The sequence below is a fragment of the Saimiri boliviensis genome, chromosome 11 (assembly GCF_048565385.1).
Source record: "Saimiri boliviensis isolate mSaiBol1 chromosome 11, mSaiBol1.pri, whole genome shotgun sequence".
NCBI classification, from domain to species: Eukaryota; Metazoa; Chordata; class Mammalia; order Primates; family Cebidae; genus Saimiri; species Saimiri boliviensis.
In genome coordinates, this window is record NC_133459.1 from 37666439 (window position 1) to 37688014 (window position 21576).

The 21576-nt window shown below is 47.5% G+C and overlaps 1 protein-coding gene, 1 non-coding gene and 1 pseudogene across 2 annotated transcripts in view; 2 read left to right on the forward strand and 1 right to left on the reverse strand.

The window, feature by feature from the left end:
* RHBDL2 (rhomboid like 2) overlaps positions 1–13066 on the reverse strand; it is a 58872-nt gene extending 45806 nt beyond the window's left edge. The window contains exon 1 of the mRNA XM_010347568.2: positions 12973–13066. The gene's annotated coding sequence lies outside the window, so the exon portion shown is untranslated. The remainder of the gene's footprint in view (positions 1–12972) is intronic.
* LOC120366213 (small nucleolar RNA SNORA70) lies at positions 7503–7637 on the forward strand. Its single transcript, XR_005580948.1, has one exon. It is a non-coding gene; the product is annotated as a small nucleolar RNA SNORA70 (small nucleolar RNA).
* Positions 13067–15536: 2470 nt separating the features above from the next.
* On the forward strand, positions 15537–16167 carry LOC101034665 (high mobility group protein B1 pseudogene; annotated as a pseudogene).
* Positions 16168–21576: the final 5409 nt, after the last annotated feature.

Genomic DNA, 21576 nt, shown 5'->3' on the forward strand with positions numbered 1-21576 from the left:
CACAAGGACTCTGGGTGGACACAGCATCCAGGATGGGGAAAGGATTTGCCCATTTGAGAAGAGGACTAAATCAGGCTCACCTTCCCTTCTTCACCTCACCCAGGAGGGTACTGGCAAGGCCAACACCCTTACGATAACTCCTTTTCCATGGCAGACACTTTTAGTGGTAAGCTTGTGCTGCTTTCCCAGCTGCATTCAAACAGGGAGCTTTTTAATATCTGAATTGTTTTTTCTAAACAGCTGGCCCCACCCACTCATTGGTACCAGGTGGGTTCCTGCCGGGGCTGAGACCAGCCTTGATGTGGCGAGGGTGGGGTGGGTGGGGGGAGCTCAAGAGGCTGGGCAGCAGGCTGTGCTGGGTGTAGCCAATTGCTGCCCAGCTGGGCCTGGCGGGGAGGCTTTTGGTGGTGTTGCTAGGCACCTGGGTAATTGGAGAGGCTGGGATTAGGCTTCGGCCACAGAGCTTGACAGCCTCCTTCATCACACTGCAAACTGTCATTATGCCAGAGGCCTGCAGCAATCTCTCTGTGGTTATAGCCTGAAAGGATGCTTTTTTAGCTACAGAAATTAAGAACTGGCTTTTCAATATTATGGGTCTGTGATTGTGGTTGCTTTTCTTTTGGCTACATTTCTGAGGCTACGCTTGGAATAAACAGGCAAAAGATTTAGAAACAAAAAATACCTTCACAAACCCCCGTTTCCAAAAGCTTTGCTTCTTCCTGAAGCAAAGCACACTTGACGTCAGTAGTAAGGGCAGCGAAGGTGGGGAACTCCGCTTCCTGAGCTCTCGCCATGGTTCACTCTGGGTTAAAAGCTTCTTCCTTGAAACTTCGCAGGTGGGCTATGGTTCAGGGTCAGGGGTCCAGAGCTCCGGTCATGTGCAGGACCTCTCAGCGGAATAACGTCAAGTCCATTCAAAGACAATCATAACACCCCAGCCCTCAGTCTCTAGAACCACTTTTGCTTATACTATTTTTTGGACTCTCCCATCTGTTCTATGACGAAGACATCTCTATTATTCCCAGTTTACAGGTGAACAACTAAGGTGAAAAAGAGGCATCCGTGATGGCGTACCTAACGACAGCAAAGCTGGGGCACAAACCCAGGAATCTCGACCCAGAGTCTGAGCCACCCCACAGCTATTTAACATATTACATATATTTGTGTACCCTATCATAGTACTTGTGGTGTTTTTTTGTTTTTGTTTTTGTTTTGAGATGGAGTCTCCCTCTGTCACCAGGCTGGAGTGCAATGTTGCAATCACGGTTCACTGCAACCTCCACCTCCCAGGTTCAAGCGATTCTCCTGCCTCAGCCTCCGGAGTAGCACCACCACGCCCAGCTAATTTTTGTATTTTTAGTAGAGACAAGGTTTCATCATGTTGGCCAGGATCGTCTCAAACTCCTGACCTCGTGATCTCTCTGCCTTGGCCTCCCAAAGTGCTGAGATTACAAGCGTGAGCCACCATCCCCAGCCTATGGTATTTGTAATAGTAAAAATAATACACATCGGTGTAGAAGGCATAGGAATTTCATCCTGTATCTTGTCTTATCCTAAACACATCATCTTTGTTGATTGTAAATGGGCTTTCAACGCTGTGGTGTGTGCACTAAGGGATATAATCTGAAAGAATTCCCGAAGACAGACACACTATTTATGTGAGTTAACAGACCTAGCACAGCAGAGCACAGGGCTGAAGGAAAACGCTGACCCTGAGCCACTTCCTCCTTCATTCAAGGACAGTTGGCTCAGGCCCTTAAGTAAGGAGACAAAATCATGGCTTTCAGTAGATATTTGTAGGCATTTTTCAAAAAAGGCTTTCACTGACTCATCTAGAATTTTTTTTCAATAGTGGTCCGTTGATAATGACCAGCTGTCTGGCTTACCCAGGACTAGGAGTTTCTTGGGATGTGAAACTTTTAGTTCTGAAATCAGGACAAGCCAAGGGTGTTGGTCACCTTGTCACAGAACCACCTGCATCAGAATCATCTGGGGAGGTTAGCAGAGATGGCTGGTTCTAATCCTAGGGCAGTAGTTCTTCACCCTGGCCTCACATCAGAATCATTTGAGGAGACTTCACTGTGTCTGAGCTCACCCCAGAGCAGTGGAAACTGGGTGTCTGGGGTGAAGGCCTGGCACTCGTATCTTTTCATGAGCAGCCAAGACTGAAAACTTCTCCCCTAGAGATTTGGATTCAGAGGGTCTGGGCTCAGGTCTTGTTCAGAAATCTGCTTGCATTTCTAACAGCTCCCAGGGGATTCTTATATTTACCATGTTTTGACAACCAGTGAACGCTTATGTGACGAGTGCATCCGAGGGTAAGCATGCACTGAATGCCTTGGATGTGTTAGGCTCTGGAAATACATAGGAGAAAAAAAAGAAAAACAAACCACCTCCTGCTCTCCAGGCCCTCTCTATTCAGTGGGGGATAAAGACCTCTAAATCGTTCCAACGTAGTGTGTACTGTGGTTTAGATTTAAAAGTGGGCCAGCACCATCAGCATGGTTAGGTCTATTCAGTGTCCACAAGCCAAGTACGGTAGACTAAAGACAGAGCATATAATTTGCCATTCCTCCCACTGAGAGATATGGTTTGGGTTTCTTTCTTCTCTCCTTAAGTCTGGGCCAGCCCTGTGACTGGTTTTGACCAATACTACGTGGCAGAAGCTATGCTGGGTACTTAGGGCCAGGCTTTAACAGCTATGTGGCCTGCCCTTTGCTCCTTTGGGGATGCTTCCTCTTTGAAGCCTAATACCATGTAAGAAGGTTGACTACCTGGGGGCCACCATGGTATGAGGAAGCCCAAGGTACCCACATGAAGAGAGAGGCCATGCAGAAGAGCACAAAGAGCCTGCTTTGGCTCCGAAGATGGCCTAATTTAAAAAAAAAGAAGAAGAAAAAAAGAAAAAGAAATGTGAAAATAAAATATAGGGCCGGGCACGATGGCTCATGCCTGTAATCCCAGCACTTTGGGAGACCGAGGCAGGTGGATCACAAGGTCAGGAGTTCAAGACCATCCTGATGAAACCCCATCTCTACCAGAAAAATACAAAAATTAGCTGGGCATGGTGGTAGGCACCTGCAATCTTAGCTACTAGGGAGGCTGAGGCAGGAGAATCACTTGAACCCGGGAGGGGAAGGTTGCAGTGAACTGAGATCACACTACTACACTCCAGCCTGGGCAATAAGAATCAAACTCCATCTCCAAAAAAAAAAGCACCAAGGTGCCAGACCTATGAATGCAACCCGGCTCATCCACCAGCTGAATACAGTTGTGAATGACCCTAGCTGATGACTGCATGGAGCAGAACTGCTCAGCCAAACCCTGCCCAAATCCCGGGCTTGCAGAATTACGACAAAATAAAAGAGCTCTTGGTTTTTTCGGTATTTCTTTGTTTTGAGACAAGGTCTGGCTCTGTCACCCAGGCTGAAGTGCAGAGGCATGAACTAGGCTCCGTGTAAGCTTTGTCTCCTGGGTTCAAGTAATTCTTTTGCCTCAGCCTCCCAAGCAGCTGGGACTACAGGCAAGCACCACCACACCCCGCTAATTTTTGTATTTTTGTAGAAAAGGGATTTCGCCATGGTGTCGAAGCTGGTCTTGAACTCCTGAGCTCAGGTGATCCACTCACGTTGGCCTCTCAAAGTGCTGGAATTACAGGCGTGAGCCACCGCTCCTATTCTTGTTTTAAGTCACTAAATTTTGGAATGATCTGTTACACAGTGATAGCTACCAGCATGCCTCATCAGAACCAGAAGACAGAATGTCATCTCATACCATTCTGCCTTTCTTTCCATTCACATTATTCATCTTCGTATTCTTCCGTTGAGTAGATTACTGATGTCTGACCAGAAAATGCCCTTCCAAATTAGTCTTCACTCTGTTTCCACTCCTGCCTCCCTCCAACATGAAACAAAACAAAACCGTAAATCAGAGTGTATCAACTCTCAGCTTAAAATACGTCAGTGGTTTCCCATTGTCTTCGGGATAAATATAGGATCCCAATGGCAAATGATAAGACCCTGTATGACCTAGCTCATACAGTGAAATTCACTTTCTCCTACTTTCTCCCAACGGCTCAGTGCTACAGCCACAGGGACGTCTTTCTGTTCCTGGAACACACCAAACCCTCTCCTGCCTCAAGGTCTTTGTACTTACTGTTCCTTCTACCTAGCCCACCCCCTTCCCTGAAACATACACAAAAGTTGGTCTTGTCCCCCATAACCCATAGCTCGTCCCCAGGAAGTCTCCCCTGCCCATGCCTTCCCCCACCCCTATATACTCTATTGCATTTCCCCGCTTATATGCTCCCAGCACTTATCATTATTTTAAAATATCTAGTTTATTTATTGTCTGTCTCTTTCTGCTAGAATATGAGCTCCAGAAAAGTAGAAAATTTTATTTTATATTCAATTTGTATCCCAGTGTCTATAATGGTGCGTACTGCAACTCATCAAGTATTTGCTAAATTAACAATCACATGAATGGAGAAGGAAGGAAAAGGGAAATTAAATGGAAAGAGCTCTGACTTTGCAGGAGTCAGGAAATCCTGGTCCCTGCTCCAATTCTGCCCCAGCTTACCTATGGATAAACCACTGCCCCTCACCTAACCAGAAACCTCACCCTCGCCAACAAACACGTGGCCGGCGATGTTTATTGCTGTCATACACCACAGGTCTTCACAAAAAAAATGTGTTTTAAGACAAAGTCTTGGTCTGTCCAGGATGGAGTGCAGTGGCACGATCTCGGCTCACTGCAACCTCTGCCTCCCAGGTTCAAGCGATTCTCCTCTCTAGATTCCTGAGTAGCTGGGATTACAAGTATGCACCACCACGTCCGACTAATTTTTGTATTTTTAGTAGAGGCAGGGTTTTGCCATGTTGCCCAGGCTGGTCTCAAACTCCTGACCTCAAGCAATCTACCCGCCTCGGCCTCCCAAAATGCTGGGATTATAGGAATGAGCCACCGCACCTAGCCCACAGGTCTTCACAATTTTTTGTTCATAAATCCCCATAAAATTTTCGAAGAAGTTCAGGTATGGTGACTTATGCCTATAATCTCAGCACTTTGGGAGGCCAAGGCTGTTGGATCACTTGCCAGGAGTTTGAGACCAGCCTGCCAACATGGCAAAATCCCGTCTCTATGAAAAATACAAAAAATTAGCCAGGAATTGTGGCGGGTGCCAGTAGTCCCAGCTACTCAGGCGGCTGAGGCAAGAGAATCGTTTGAACTTGGGAGGCAGACATTGCAGTGAGTTGAGATTGTGCCACTGCCCAGCCTGGATGACAGAGCAAGACTCAGTCTCCAAAAAAAAATTTTTTTTAGGAAGCTCTGTTTTCTCTCATACATTTTAAAGTTAATAACTACAATTAATTTTTTACAAGTTAAAATCAGCTCCAAGATTAAATTTTCTATCATAGTCTTTGTTAGAGGCATATTTTAAATATATTTTCATCCAAACCTTAGAGCTACAAATTTCACTTGTTCAGTTTTTATGGAAAATGTCTACTACATAATCCAGTTGGCAAACCCAGTCCTTACTGTCAAACCAATCAGCCAAATCCAGCGGATTTTCTGTCCATAAGAAAATCTACCTTCATTTTTAAAAGGTTCCATAAATGCATTAATTTGCATTCCCATGACAACTGGCTCATGTCTCATTTCTAATTTTATAATACATAAATAAAGAGCCAAAGCACTTATGTTTAATATAGAATAATGGCTAAAAATCACAGATTCTAGAGGAATTCGAAGGTGTCTGAATCCAAATTCTGATTTCACCACTTAATACCTCTGCGACCTTGGGCAACTTATTAAACCTCTTTGTGCCTTGGGAACATCTTCTGTGAAAGGAGGATGGTAAGTATCTACTTTACAGATTCTGTATGAGTACTGAATCAGTTTATTATCTTTAAAACCTTTAAACAGTGTCTGGCACATAATTAGCATTGAGCAAATTTTTTGTTTTGTTTTGTTTTAAGACAAGGTCTCACTCTGCTACCCAGGCTGGAATACAGTGGCATGATCCCAGCTCACTGCAACCTCTGCCTCCCAGGTTCAAGCGATCTTCCCACCTCAGCCTCCCAAGCAGTTGGCACTACAGGCATGCACCATCACACCTGGGTAACTTTTGTATTTTTTGGTAGAGACAGGGTTTAGCCACATCACCCATGCTGGTCTCGAACTCCTGAGCTCAAGTAATCCACCCACCTCAGCCTCCTGAAGTATTGAGATTACAGGTGTGAGCCACCACACCTGGCCCTATTTGGGTTTTTTTGAGACAGGGTCTTGCTTTGTCACCCAGGCTGGAGTGCAGTGATGCAAACACAGCTCACTACAGCCTTAACATCTTGGTCTCAAGATATCCTCCCACCTCAGCCTCCCAAATAACTAGGACCATAGGACCACAGGCACATGCCACTGTGTCCAGCAAATCTTGTAGAGGTGAGGTCTTGTCACATTACCCAGGCTGGTCTCAAACTCCTGGGCTCAAGTGATCCTCTCGCTTCAGTCTCCCTAAGTGCTGGGATTGCAGGCATGAGCCACTGTGCCCAGCCTAAACAAGTATTTCTATTTCTTTATTTTTATTTTATTTTTTATTTTCTGGCTTTATTTAATCAGCTATCTCAGGTTGAATAAACAAGTATTCATTTTTGTTTGTTTTTTTTGGGAGTTTTCTTGAGATGAAGTCTCACTGTGTCACCCAGGCTGGAGTACAGTGACACAATCTTGGCTCACTCCAATCTCCACCTCTTGGGTTCAAGAGATTCTCCTGCCTCAGCCTCCAGAGTGGCTGGGATTACAGGCACATGCCATCACTCCTGGCTAATTTTTGTAATTTTAGTAGAGACAAGGTTTCACCATTTTGGCCAGGCTAGTCTTGAACTACTGACCCTCAAGTGATCCACCCTACTTGGCCTCCCAAAGTGCTGGGATTAAAAGCATGAGCCACCACAACCGGCCAAGAAGTTTTTTTGTTTTTTGCTTTTTGTGTTTTTTTTTTTGACAGAGTTTCGCTCTTGTTGCCCAGGCTGGAGTGTAATGGCACAATCTGAGCTCACCGAAACCTCCGCCTCCTAGGTTCAAGCGATTCTCCTGCCTCAGCCTCCTGAGTAGCTGGCATTACGAGAATGTGCCACCGTGCCTGGCTAATTTTGTATTTTTAGTAAAGACGGTGTTTCTCCATGTTGCTCAGACTGGTCTCAAACTCACGACCTCAGGTGATCTGCCGGCCTCAGCCTCCCAAAGTGCTGGGATTACAGGCGTGAGCCACTGCACCCAGCCCCAACAAGTATTCTTAAATAAAATAAATACTACGAGTCTATAGTAGAGGCACAGCACCCTTTAGTTTCTCCTGCCTAATCTCTCTTTACTTGCTATCTCAGGAACAGAGCATTCTCTAATTGCCCTTTTGAATAATGGACCTTGTTCAATGGATTTGGGATGGACAGAGGTGTAACTTTCTTATAAAGCCAAAGAAGAGAAACAGTAGAAACAGAGTTGATCTGCAGCCAATTAAGCTGGCTGAGTTCCCTTCCTCATGGGGGCCCCATGTGCAATGGCTGCAAACAGCAGCTTCCTTGGTAGTGTAATGCAGCCTGTTTCTTGTATGGGTTGCTCTAAGGGACCTTGAGACAGGCCTTTCAGATGAGTGTTCATGTCTCTGACCTTGCACTACCCTCGTGTAGGCTCCAAAGAGGCATGGGAGGTGCCTTTGGGAAAGCCCCAGGGCACAGTGGCCAGGATTCACACTGGCCGAGTGATCATGTTCATCCGCACCAAACTGCAGAATAAGGAGCATGTGATGGAGGCCCTGAGCAAGTCCAAGTTCCCTGGCCACCAGAAGATCCACATCTCAAAGAAGTGGGACTTCACTAAGTTCCATGCCGATGAATTTGAAGACACAGTGGCTGAGAAGTGGCTCGTCCCAGATGTCTATGGAGTTAAGTACATCCCCAGTCGTGGCCCTCTGGACAAGTGATGGGCCCTGCACTCATGAGGGTTTCCTCTGTGCTGCTCCTTCTTAATACTCACCAATAAATTCTACTTCCTGTCCACCAAAAACAAAGAGAAAGAAAGAAGGAGAGAGAAGGAAGGAAGGAAGAAGCAGAGAAGGAAGGAAGGAAGAAAGGAAGAGAGGGAGGGAGGGAGGGAGGGAAAGAAAAACGGTGTTGGAAAAGATAACTTAAAAGAATCCAGACAAGCAGGTGGCTTTTAGCCAAGAGTCCCTTCGAAAGCTGAGAACCTGGAAATTGATTCCTTTAATGTTATCTGTGCCCCTGCACCCCCAGTTCCATGACCACTGGCCAGTTTGACACACCCTCCCTGGGCACATTCAGAGTTAGGTATAATTCCTGGAAATCCTTCTCTAACTCCATCTTTATCTCTCTGGCATAATAAAGCACAAGGTATTGTTAAGTAATATCCTTGAACTTATTCTAAATTATACAAAAGTAAAGTATTCATAAATTCAAAACTTTTAAAGGAGGAACAGATTCGCTGTGACCCAGTATACAGCTCAGGGCAATGTACCAGTCCTCAGGAACAGGCCAACTCAAGAGACCCTTCATCAACAAACCATGATGAAATCCTAAAAAGAAGACTAATTTCCGTAGATAGGTGGGGATCCATCAGGCCTGAATACCTTGGCGTCATCATCTCCTGGGCCCCCACACATCAGCATTACTTCTGAAAGGCAAATCAGGAGGTGTCACTCCCATTGCTAAATCCTTTCAGTGGGTACCAGTGTCCTTGGTTTAAAGCCTAGATTCCTTAACAAGGCACAGAAAGGCCTCATGACCTGAATCCTGCCTATTTATTCACACTTATTTCTTTCCATTTCCCCAAATACACCCTACGCCCCAGCCACACTGAGCCCCTAGCAGTTCCAGCTCCCACTCTCTACGACGTCTTTTCATGAGCTCCTCCCTCTGCTAGAACACCTTCCCCTCACCCCAGTGGGTGATCATGTGATACTCTATCCCTTACTATCACATTTGGGAATCAGTTAAAGAAAAGAAAAAAAAAAAGGCTGGGCATAGTGGCTCATGCCTGTAATCCCAAAAATTTGGGAGGCTGAGGTGGGTGGATCATGAGGTCAAGAGATGGAGACCACCCTGGCCAACATGGTGAAACCCTGTCTCTACTAAAAAATGCAAAAATTAGCTGGGTGTGGCGGCACATACCTGTAGTCCCAGCTACTGGGGAGGCTGAGGCAGGAGAATCGCTTGAACCCAGGAGGCGGAGGTTGCCGAGATTGCGCCACTGCACTCCAGCCTGGCAACAGAGTGAGACTCCATCTCAAAAAAAGAAAAAGAAAAAGAGAAAAACATTTTAATTAAAAAAAACAAAAAGACTCTGTCCTTTCCAACTCCTCTGCAAAGCCTTATTGAGTGTCTACCACGTGCGTAGCATTGTGTTAGGCACTGAGGATGCAAAGGAGAGCACAGCGGACAGGGGAAAATTAAATGCCCTTCCTAGTTCCGTCAGCAACCTCTGCTGTGTCTAGCATATCATTGTCTTCTTTGCATTATAAGTACCTCTTCTACAAGGCTGTGAGCATTCTGAGGATAGGGCTTCTGTGTTATTCATCTTTGAAGCCCTACTACCTAGTCTATGGAATGCATCAGTAGATACTTGTCAAATTCATTGACTCACAAAGGATTCATTGAAAATTTTTCTATCAGGGAGGAATGAGGTGCTGGTTACAAAACTGAACCAATAGGATCATGGCTATGATCCCTGCCCTCTTGAAACCTTGTAGTCTAGGGATAAACAGAGTACTTGATTTGATGAATGATGTAGGAATCAGTGAATGGGTTAACGAATCAGGGAAGGAGTCTGGATGCAGCAGCCCAGAGCAGGAGATCTACAGGAAGTGAAAGGTCAGTGTCTAGGGAGGTAGTTGGGGAATTCTGATGCCCTTTGGTCTTTCTTTTTTCTTTTCCTTGAGAGAGGGTCTTGGTCTGTCACCCAGGCTAGAGTGCAGTGACCTGATCTCAGCTCACTGCAGTCTTGACGTCTCAGCCTCAAGTGATCCTCCCATCTCAGCCTCCAAAGTAGTTGAGACAGACCGGGCTTGGTGGCTCATGCCTGTAATCCCTGCACTTTGGGAGGCCAAGGCAGGTGGATAACTTGAGTCCAGGAGTTTGAGACCATCCTGGGCAACATGATGAAACCTTGTCTCTGCCAAAAATATAACAACGACAACAACAAAAGTTAGCTGGGCATGACAGTATGTGCCTATAGTCCCAGCCACTCAGGAGGCTGAGGTGGGAGAATCACCTGAGTTGGGGAGGGTGCCACTGCACTCCAGCCTGGGCCACAAAGTGAGACTCTGTCTCAAAAAAACAAAGTAGGCACACACCAACATGCCAGGCTAATTTTGTTTATTTTTTTAGAGAAGAGGTCTCACTATGTTGCCCAGACCAGTCTCAAACTCCTGGACTCAAGCAATTCTCCTGCCTAGGCCATCCTGAAGTGCTGGGATTACAGGCGTGAGCCACATGCCCGGCCTTCTTTTTTTGAGACAGGGTCTCGCTTGTTGCCCAGGCTGGTTTTGAACTCCTGGCTTCAAGGAATCCTCCTACTTCAGCCTCCCAAAATGTTGGGACTATAGGCACGAGCCACCGCCCCAGCCTGGTCTTCTAATACAGAGAAACTTGAAAGACAGCAAGTAGCAGAGCAGAAGCATGGAGTTTAGAGTCTGACCTAGGCTTGAATTCTGGATCCATCACTTATCAGCTATGTGACCTTAGGCAAATCCCTTAACATGTTAGTATCATCATTTCCCCATCTATAAAATGGGGTTGATAATAATGTCATAAGAGGATTATGATTAAATGAGAGAATGCATTTAAAAGCCCTTACCGCCGGGCGCGGTGGCTCAAGCCTGTAATCCCAGCACTTTGGGAGGCCGAGGCGGGTGGATCACAAGGTCAAGAGTTCGAGACCATCCTGGTCAACATGGTGAAACCCCGTCTCTACTAAAAATACAAAAAATTAGCTGGGCATGATGGTGCGTGCCTGTAATCCCAGCTACTCAGGAGGCTGAGGCAGAAGAATTGCCTGAACCCAGGAGGCGGAGGTTGCGGTGAGCCGAGATCGCGCCATTGCACTCCAGCCTGGGCAACAAGAGCGAAACTCCGTCTCAAAAAAAAAAAAAAAAAAAAAAAAAGCCCTTACCCTGTGCCCATAGTTTAGGAATTGGTGGTTCCCATCACTTGCTCAGTGTTGGACACGCAAATTCAGAAACACAGAATGTCTGGACTCAGCCCTGGCCTGGTGTTTTTCCCACAAACCAGAAGCTGACACCTTCCCTACTCCCATGACTGTGTGGCTCTCCCTTCTTTATTTTTTATTTTATTTTATTTTTTAAACAAGGCCTCACTTTGTTGCCCAGGCTGGTCTTGAACTCCTGGACTCAAGCAATCCTCCTATCTTGGCCTCCCAAAGTGCTGGGATTACAGGCATGAGCCATGGAGCCCAGCCTTCTCTTCCTTCACCACTCCCCCATCACTGGCCAGTTCTGTTTACACACTGCCTAAGTGTTTTCAAGGCCAGGGGTTGTCTAGCATATCCTTACAAGTCTAAGGTGAGGGAGGTGCTGGTTAGGGAGAGGCATGGCAAGAAGGCAGTCAAAGAGGAAGGGCAAAGCACAGGTGTTTAAGAAGGCCCCACAATCAGCCTGGCACCCAGCTTGGTGCTCAACATGCATTGTCTCCTGTCATCTTGATAAAAATCTCATTTTAAGCTGGCCCCCAAGCCTCATGCCTATAGTCTCCCAGTTAATGGGAAGCTGAAGCAAGAGGATTGCTTGAGCACAGTAATTGGAAGTTGTAGTAAGCTATGATCAGGCACTGGACTCCAGCCTGTCTCTTTAAAAAAAAAAATTGAGGCCGGTCGCGGTGGCTCACACCTATAATCCCAGCACTTTGGGAGGCCGAGGTAGGTAGATCACGAGGTCAGGAGTTCAAGACCAGCCTGGCCAAGATGGTGAAACCCTGTCTCTACTAAAACCACTAAAACTACAAAAATTAGCCAGGCTTAGTGACAAGTGCCTGTAATCCCAGCTTAGGAGGCTGAGGCAGGAGAACCGCTTGAACCCCCAGGAGGGGGCGGGGAGGAAGTTGCAGTGAGCCGAGATCCCACCACTACCCTCCAGCCTGAGCAACAGAGTTAAGAGTCTGTCTCAAAAGAAAAAAAAATTATAGCTGAGGAAAGTGAGGCTCAGGAGGTAAACAGGAGATATGGGATATAAAGCCAAGTCTCTCTGTGACTCTGAAATAGTTTTCTCCTCTGCCATGCTGCTCACTAGCTTGTAGATGATCGTCAAATGTTTGAGAAATAAATTTTTCTCATTCCCAAGAAGAACAGAAATTGTACAGCCCTCTTTCCAGAGAATCCAGGTACATGCTCAAACGGTGATAAATAAACAAATGAACACTAATGAATAAATGAAAGATTGAGTGAAATCCCTCTGATACCCGCACCAGGAAGAAGGAAACAAATAACGCTAGAGGAGCCGCCTTGCAGGAAGAAGTGGAGACTGTCTCCCAGGCCATGATCTCCAGTGTCCAGGTCAGCCAAGGGCAAGGAACTGACTTGGTTGGAGTTAGAAAAACTTAGGAGGGTCAGGGGTGCTGGGGAGAACGTGATGACTGGAGAGAAAGCCAGTGACTGAAGGGCAGGAAGGGGAATGAAATTACCCCATGCCCACGTTCAGCCCTTCCCTGCCATTTCACTTGAGGAGATAGACCCTGACGCCTGGCCTGACATGCTACTAACTTTTAAAATGAAAGTTGCACGATCCAAAGCGGCCACACCAGGAGGTCACTGCAGAAGGGGGGTTACGAAGGGAGCACCCCACACCTCCCCCCTCCTTCCTGCACCAGCCCCCCATGCCCCCACCCTGCACTTCCTGCCACCGCCCCCTCGTCCTGACATGGGAACTCCCTCCCAGCTCCCACATCTTACCCTGAGAGACAAGGTAGGGGTGTCCCAGGCCGCACCGCCAGCTGGTCCTCGAGTTCCAGGCTTTTTGGGCCAGGGGGTTGCCTGCTGCCCTGAAGCTCCCGCTCTACCAGGCGCTCCTCAGTCCCTCCCCAAACGAAAAACCTCCAGACAGGTTCCAAAGCCGCCCAGCCCAGGAGGAGGGAGCCTGGGGAAATCCCCTCCCAGCCGGGCTGGGCTGGCCTGCTTGGCAGTCTTGCTCCTGGGCTGGCCCTGGATGAATGAGTCCTCCCCCTCGCCTGCTTGGGTCTGAGCCAGGGAGCCAGTGGCAGCCTCTGCTCTTTCTCCAGGGCACTGGGCTCCATTCCACCTCCAAGTCCTGCCCTCCTGCTTCATGCCTGGGTCCCCTGCCCTTCCCTCTCAGCTCTCTGACACCTCGACAGGATGGTCTCTATCAACCGAGTAGTCCCTATTGCTCTGCATTTTGTTGTTCTCCAGTGGGAAGCCAGGCCGGGTACTGAGCACCAAGGCGGGTGACTTGATGACCCTCAGCAGAGGTTTAGTCCATGGAAGGACTGGTGACACCATGGCTCCTGGTGAAATAGCTTTGTCGGCTCTGATTATTCATTCAAAGCGTTTTGAGAATAACTGGCCTCGTGCGAGGCCCTGAGGATGAAGAGGTAGATGAACGCACTCCCTGTCCTCCTACTCCACTAGGAAGACAAAGAATGAAGCTCTAAGTAGATGCTGCTCAAGATTCAGCCAGAAGGGGGCTGGGCACAGTGGCTCACACCTTTAATCTCAGCACTCGGGGAGGCCAAGGCGGCGGATGACCTGAGGTTGGGAGTTCAAGACCAGCCTGACCAACATGAAGAAACCCCGTCTCTACTAAAAATACAATATTAGCTGGGCGTGGCGGCGCGTGCCTGTAATCCCAGCTACTCAGAAGGCTGAGGCAGGAGAATTGCTTGAACCCAGGAGGCGGAGGTTGCAGTGAGCCGAGATCGCGCCATTGCACTCCAGCCTGGGCAACAAGAGTGAAACTCCGTCTCAAAAAAAAAAAAAAAAAGAAAAATTCAGGCAGAAGGGACCAGGGAGGACTCCCGTGTGTGGAAGTGTTCTGGAAAAACCCTTAGACAACAGGACATACAAGATGGGTTTTGAAGGATGAGCAGGGGTTTTCCAGAATTGTGAGGAGGGAGAGGGAGCACAGGCTGACAGAAGAGGCCATGAGAAGGGACGAATTCAGCAGGAACCACTTGAAGTTTTGAGCAGGTCGTGTCAGATCAGAAAGGGCCTTGTGTGCCTTGATAAACGGCTTGGACTGTGTTCTGTAGGTTCTGGGGCGTCAGAAAAAGGTGTATGCGTGTTTGTTTGTTTGTTTGTTTGTTTGAATACAGGGTGTCTCTGGGAGGCAGAGGTTATAGTGAGCTGAGATTGGGCCACTGCACTCCAGCCTAGGTGACAGAACGAGACTCTGTCAGTCTGTCTCAAAAAAATATGGGGTTTCTCTCAGTTACCCAGGCTAGAATGCAGTGGTGCAGTCATGGCTTGAAGCAGCCTTGAACTCCTGGGCTCAAGTCTCACGTGATCCTCCCACCTTAGCTTCCCGTGTAGCTGGGACTACGGGCACGCACCACCGTGGCCAACCGGTTTTTCAATTTTTTTTTTTTTTTTTTTTTTTTTTTTTTTTTGAGATGGAGTCTCACTCTGTCGCCAGGCTGGAGTGCAGTATCCCCATCTCGGCTCACTGCAACCTCTGCCTCCTGGGTTCAAGCAATTGTCGTGCCTCAGCCTACTGAGTAGCTGGGATTACAGGCACACACCACCATGCCTGGCTAATTTTTGTATTTTTAGTAGAGAGAGGGTTTCACCATATTGGTCAGGCCGGTCTCAAATTCCTGACTTCATGATCCACCCACCTCGGCCTTGCAAAGTGTTGGGATTTCAGACATGGGCTACCGCACCTGGCCCAGTTTTTAAATTTTTTGTAGAGATGGGATTTCACTATGTTGCCCAGGGTAATCAGGAACTGCTAACCTCAAGAGATCCTCCTGCCCCGGCCTCCCAAAGTGCTGGGGTTACAGGCGCCACGCCACACCTTGCTAGCTCACAGATAGGCTTTAAACCAGGGACACAAACTATCAGATTGCATTCAAAATAGATCACTGGGGCCAGGTGTGGTGGCTCACACCTGTAATCCCAGCACTTTGGGAGGTCAAGGCTGGAGGATGGCTTTAAGCCCTAGAGTTCAAGACCAGCCTGAGCAACATCGTGACACCTGTCTCTACAAAAAAAAAAAAAAAAATTTTCATTATCTGGACATGATGGTGTGCACATGTAATCCCAGCTACTCCAGAGGCTGAGGTGAGAGGATAGCTGGAGCTCAAGAGGTTGAGGCTGCTATAATCGCACAACAGCACTCTAGCCTGGGTGACAGAGTGAGACACTATCTCAAAAAAAAAAAAAAAAAAAAAAAAAGACAGCCATTGCAGTACATTGAGCTCCATAGAGATATTGCCAGGGCAAGTGAGAGCCAGACCGGGCACGGGGTGACTCTGTGCCTCGCTGAGGAAAAACAACTAAACATGGGCAAAGCAGATCCTAAGAATTCGAAAGACAAAATGTCATCATATGCGTTTTTCATGCAAACTTGTCGGGAGGACCATAAGAAGGACCCAGATGCTTCAGTCAGCTTCTTAGCGTTTTCTAGGAGGTGCTCAGAGAGGTGAAAGACCGTGTCGGCTGAAGAGAAAGGACAATTTGAAGATGTGGCAAAGGCGGACAAGGCCCGTTATGAGAGAGAAACGAAAACCCATACTCCTCCTCAAGGGGAGACAGAAAAGAAGTTCAAGGATCCCAATGCACCCAAGAGGCCTCCTTCAGCCTTTTACCTGTTCCGCTCTGAGTATCGCCCAAAAGTCAAAGGAGAACATCCTGGCCTGTCCATGGGTGATGTCGCGAAGAAACTGGGAGAGACGTGGAGTGACACTGCTGCAGGTGACAAGCAGCCTTATGAAAAGAAGGCTGTGAAGCTGAAGGAAACATACAAAAAGGATATTACGGCATATCGAGCTAAAGGAAAGCCTGATGCAGCAAAAAAAAAAAAGGGAGTCATCAAGGCTGAAAAAGCAAGAAAAAGAAGAGGAGGAAGGTGAGGAAGATGAAGAGAATGAGGAGGAAAAGGAATATGAAGAAGATGAAGACAATGATGAGTAAGTTGGTTCTAGTGCAGTTTTGTTTTTTTTTTTGAGACGGAGTTTCGCTCTTGTTACCCAGGCTGGAGTGCAATGGCGCTATCTCGGCTCACCGCAACCTCCACCTCCTGGGTTCAGGCGATTCTCCTGCCTCAGCCTCCTGAGTAGCTGAGACTACAGGCACGCGCCACCATGCCCAGCTAATTTTTTGTATTTTTAGTAGAGACGGGGGTTTCACCATGTTGACCAGGATGGTCTCGATCTCTTGACCTCGTGATCCACCAGCCTCGGCCTCCCAAAGTGCTGGGATTACAGGCTTGAGCCACCGCGCCCGGCCCAGTTTTTTTTTTTTTTTTTCTTGTCTATAAAGCATTTAACCCCTCTGTATACAACACACTCCTTTTAAAGAAAAAAATCGAAATGAAAACAAAATAAAAGGAAAAGATCACTGGGACCGGCAATGTAAAGAAGGGTTTGAAGCAGGCAAGACTGGAGGCAAGAAGACCAGCCAGGCTTGCGTGAGTCAAAGCAAGTGGTAAGTAGGCCTGAGCAAGGCACTGGCTAGGCAGTGAGGGTGGGAGTAAGAGAAAGGAACAGATTCAAGAGATGCTCAGGGAGTAGCATTGATGGGACTTAACAACGAGTAAGGGAGGAGCCTAGGATGAAGCTAAGATTTCCAAATGGAATAACTACTGAGGTTGATAGTGGTGCCCACAAATAAGATGGAGAAATCTGGAAGAATGGCCAGGCACAGTGGCTCAAGCTTGTAATCTCAATGCTTTGGGAAGCTGAGGTGGGTGGATCACCTGAGGTCAGGAGTTCAAGACCAGCCTGGCCAACATGGTGAAACCCTGTCTCTACTAAAAATACAAAAATTAGCTGGGCACGTTGGTGCAAGCCTATAATCCAGCTACTTGGGAGGCTGAGGCAGGAGAATCACTTGAACCCAGGAGGTAGAGGTTGCAATGATGCGAGATCACGCCACTGCACTCCAATGTGGGCTATAGAGCGAGACTATGTTTCAGAAAAAAAAGACAAAAAGTTGGGCGCAGTGGCTTATGCCTGTAATCCCAGCACTTTGGAAGGCCGCGGTGGGCAGATCACGAGGTCAGGAGTTCAAGACCAGCCTGGCCAATGTGGTGAAACCCCATCTCTACTAAAACTACAAAAATTAGCTGAGTGTGGTGGCGCATGTCTGTAGTCCCAGCTACTCGGGAGGCTGAGGCAGGAGAATCGATTGAACCCTGGAGGCGGAGGTTGCAGTGAGCTGAGATCTCACCACTGCACTCCAGCCTGGGCAACAAAATGAGACTCTGTCTCAAAAAAAAAAAAAAAAAAAAAAAAAATCAGGATCAGGAACAAAAGCAATTTGGGGGGGAAATGAATTCTGTTCCGGACTTGTTGAGTCAGGGGCACCTACAGAGATGTTCAGGGAGCAGTTGCTCCAGGGATAAACAGGAGTTATGTATCAGTCAGGGCACCAGCAGGAAGGAGAAGGCATCTTCAGCTAGATTTGAAGGTCCGGGAAGGGTAAGGGAAGCCATTAAGAGATGTTGAATATCCAGGAATGAACAACAGTGGGAAGCCATGCAGTGTTCACTGAGTCCAGCGAGAGCTGGAGCCGTGGACCAGGGCCCCGGCAGAGTGCAGTTGCGCAGGAAGGCAGCCCCCACTGGAGCAGAATGGAAACAGAAGCCGGAATATGCCAATCACCTTAGGCTCTGCCTTCCTATTCCAGAGTCTTCTCATTAGCTAAACTCAACCAGAAGCCAGAGGGCAAGGTACCCCAAGGCACAGAACAAGGAAGAGAATGGATGGGGTTGGGAGGAATCAGCAAACAGCTGGAGAAAAAGAGATTTAGGAGTTACACAGAGATGGCCACTCAGGCCGTGGGAACCGGTGAGGTCACTCGGGGAGAGAAATTAGAGAGGAAGAAGAGGATCTAAGACAAGACTCAGGGAATGCTGTAGGGCCAGAAAGGGTGAGCTCTTCCCTCCCCATTACAGAGGGTCACAGAGGAAAGTATAAGAGATTCATTACATGCATGCCTGTGCAAGGGAGTCATACAAGATATTAATTCAAAGGAGGGCCAGATAGTTGATTGCTTAAATATCCTCTTCACTGGGGAAAAGATGGATTGGGGGCTGGTTGTGGGAGTCAGTCATTTTCAGGATAAATGAATAAGCCCAAAGACCAAGTTTCTCCAGGCCCTGAGGGAGGTGGCCACACAGGTTAATGGGAGAGTGAAAGAAGAAAGCATGCCGAGAAAAGTTTGTCTTATTCTGCAGATGAAAATATATTAGGTCAACAAGGTGCGGTGGCTCACACCTGTAATCCCAGCAATTTGGGAGGCCGAGGTGGGTGAATTGCCTGAGCTCAGGAGTTCAAGACCAGCCTGGGCAACATGGTGAGACTCCGTTTCTACCAAAAATACAAAAAAAGTTAGCCGGGCATGGTGGCACGTGCCTGTAGTCCCAGCTACTCAGGAGGCTGAGACACAAGAATTGCTTGAATCTGAGAGGCAGAGGTTGCAGTGAGCTGAGATGGCGCCGCTGCACTCCAGCCTGGGTGACAGAGCAAGATTCTGTCTAAAAAAAAAAAGAAAGAAAGAAAGAAAGAAAATATCTTAAATATCTTAGGTCATCTCAGAAAGAATAGATGGCAGCCTGTGGTTGAGTTAGTCTTTCTTAGATCTGGGGCAGGGAAGTGGGGCTCAGAGAAAGCCTGGCTGTGTATTTCACAAATGTGGCTTTTTCTCTACAGATGTAAATCTCCTCCACAAAAAGCAGCTTTTCAGGACTATTCCTGTCTGCAGGCCCTCTGAATAGCCATCTCAAAATAAGTCAAAGAAGTATATTTTGGGGTGAAATATTTTTGGTTTCTTTTCACACCAACAAGGGCCATGCAGAGTATAGAGCAAGGGAAAATAAGAGGAAAGGCCAGAACTGAGAGCCAAGCCCACTGCCCACCAGAGGGACAGAGTGGGGAGAAAGGACTCAGATGGCACAAAAGCAGCCAAGCACTGGAGCGGACAGAGTCGTAGAAGGAGGAACCTGGGAGACACCTGGGGACTCCTGTCGGACACCGAGGCTTTCTGTAGGGAGCTTATACCTACATATGTATAAGGAAGTTGCACCTCACCCGCATTTTCTAGCTAAAGTAGGTGGCAAGGTTACCTGCTAGGAGTTAGGAAGAGAGAGACTGGGTGGAAGATTGAAGGAAATTGACAACTGCTTGAAACAACAGCTAAGAGAAGAGAAAAGTGACCAACAAGGTAGAAGCTCACAGAGGGAATGTTAAGGATCGAATCAGAATGGCCCAGATCAACACACAGGCAAGAATGAGGGACCCTCAAGGAGTGAGAAATTGGGGAAACCAGGTCCTGCCCTGAGTAATATGTTAGTAAGATCAATGCAGCATGAGTGAGAGCCGGGTGACTCCCACCAGCAATCCTTCAGCACCCAGGGCTGAGACAGCTTTCACATAAGATGAAAAGTGTCAGCCGGGTACAGTGGCTCACGCCTGTAATCCCAGCACTTTGGGAGGCCGAGGCAGGAGGATCATGAAGTCAGGAGATCGAGATCACACTGGCTAACACGATGAAACCTACTCAAAATTTCTCTACTAAAAATACAAAAAATTAGCCAGGTGTGGTGATATGTGCCTGTAGTCCCAGCTACTCAGGAGGTTGAGGCAGGAAAATCACTTGAACCCAGGAGGCAGAGATTGCAGTGAACTGAGATCATGCCACTGCACTCCAGCCTGGGTGACAGAGCAAGACTCTGTCTCAAAAAGGAAACAAGAAGGCCGGGTGCGGTGGCTCAAGTCTGTAATCCCAGCACTTTGGGAGGCCGAGGCAGGTGGATCACAAGGTCAAGAGATCGAGACCATCTTGGTCAACAAGGTGAAACCCCGTCTCTACTAAAAATACAAAAAATTAGCTGGACATGGTGGTGCGCGCCTGTAATCCCAGCTACTCAGGAGGCTGAGGCAGGAGAATTGCCTGAACCCGGGAGGCGGAGGTTGCGGTGAGCCGAGACCGCGCCATTGCACTCCAGCCTGGGTAACAAGAGCGAAACTCCGTCTCAAAAAAAAAAAAGGAAACAAGAAAAAAGAAAAATGTCTGCAGAAAAAAAGGTCCTGCTCAGCTATGGAAGTGCAAAGAGCATCAGGAGGCAGTGCTTGCTCACAGACCTGTACCTGGGTTGTGGCTGGGCCACCTCAACTCTAATATCCAGTTATCCCTGGCCATCAAAGACACTACTGACTGTTCCAGCCTGCCAGGTAAACTCTCTTGTGATTCGATGCTCGACAAGCTGCTTTCTATGCTGTGTGATTTCAGAGAGAAAAGGTGTCTGCCCACACTCAGTGCACACACAAGTTAGGGAGCTCTCGGAAAATAAAGGCTTGTGATCTACTCAGAAATAGGAAACTATAAAAGAAAACAAAGTCAGTATTTTATTTATCTCTGTATCTCCAGCACCCATAACAGGGATTGGCATTAAGGTTGGTTCAAAAAGTATCTGGAGGAGGCTGATATACTCTTAAATATTTGTAAATTAATAAATTTTCATTTAGAATTTGTATACCAGTTTCATGTAAATTTCATTAATCTGAATTAGTATCTTCGAATTGTATCAGTTCTGAGATATTGACAAGTTCACATTTCTTTTTTTGAGATGGAGTCTCACTCTGTCACTCAGGCTGGAGTGCAGTGGCACAATCTTGGCTCACTGCAACCTCTGCCTTCCAGGTTCAAGTGATTCTCCTGCCTCAGCCTCCCGAGTAGCTAGGATTACAGGCACCCGCCATCACACCTGGCTAATTTTTGTATTTTCAGTAAAGACGAAGTTTCGCCATGTTGGCCTGGCTGGTCTCAAACTCCTGACCTCAGGTGATCCACCCCCCTTAGCCTCCCAAAGTGCTGGGATTATAGGCATGGGCCACCTCGCCCAGCCACATGTTCACATTTCTAAGCATGCAGAATTCGGAGTTTGACCCTGAACTGTGGCAAATTCACCAAGATCATGACTCTTTGGAGCCAGAGCACCAGTCTTCTCCTTTTTTTTTTTTTTTTTTAAGACGTAGTCTCACTCTGTCACCCAGGCTGGAGTGCAGTGGTATGATCTCAGCTTATTGCAACCTCCGCCTCCCAAGTTCAAGCAATTCTCCAGTCTCAGCCTCCCGAGTAGCTGAGATTACAGGCAAGTACTACCACATCTGGCTAATTTTTTTTTTTGTTTTTTTTTTTGGTATTTTTAGTAAAGATGGAGTTTTACCATGTTGGTCAGGCTGATCTCAAACTCCTGACCTCAAATGATTTGCCTGCCTCAGCCTCCCAAAGGGCTGGGACTTCAGGGGTGAGCCACTGCACCCAGCCTGCAATTCCTCTGTCTTGATAAATCAGCTCTATCTGGCTAGTAGGCAAGAT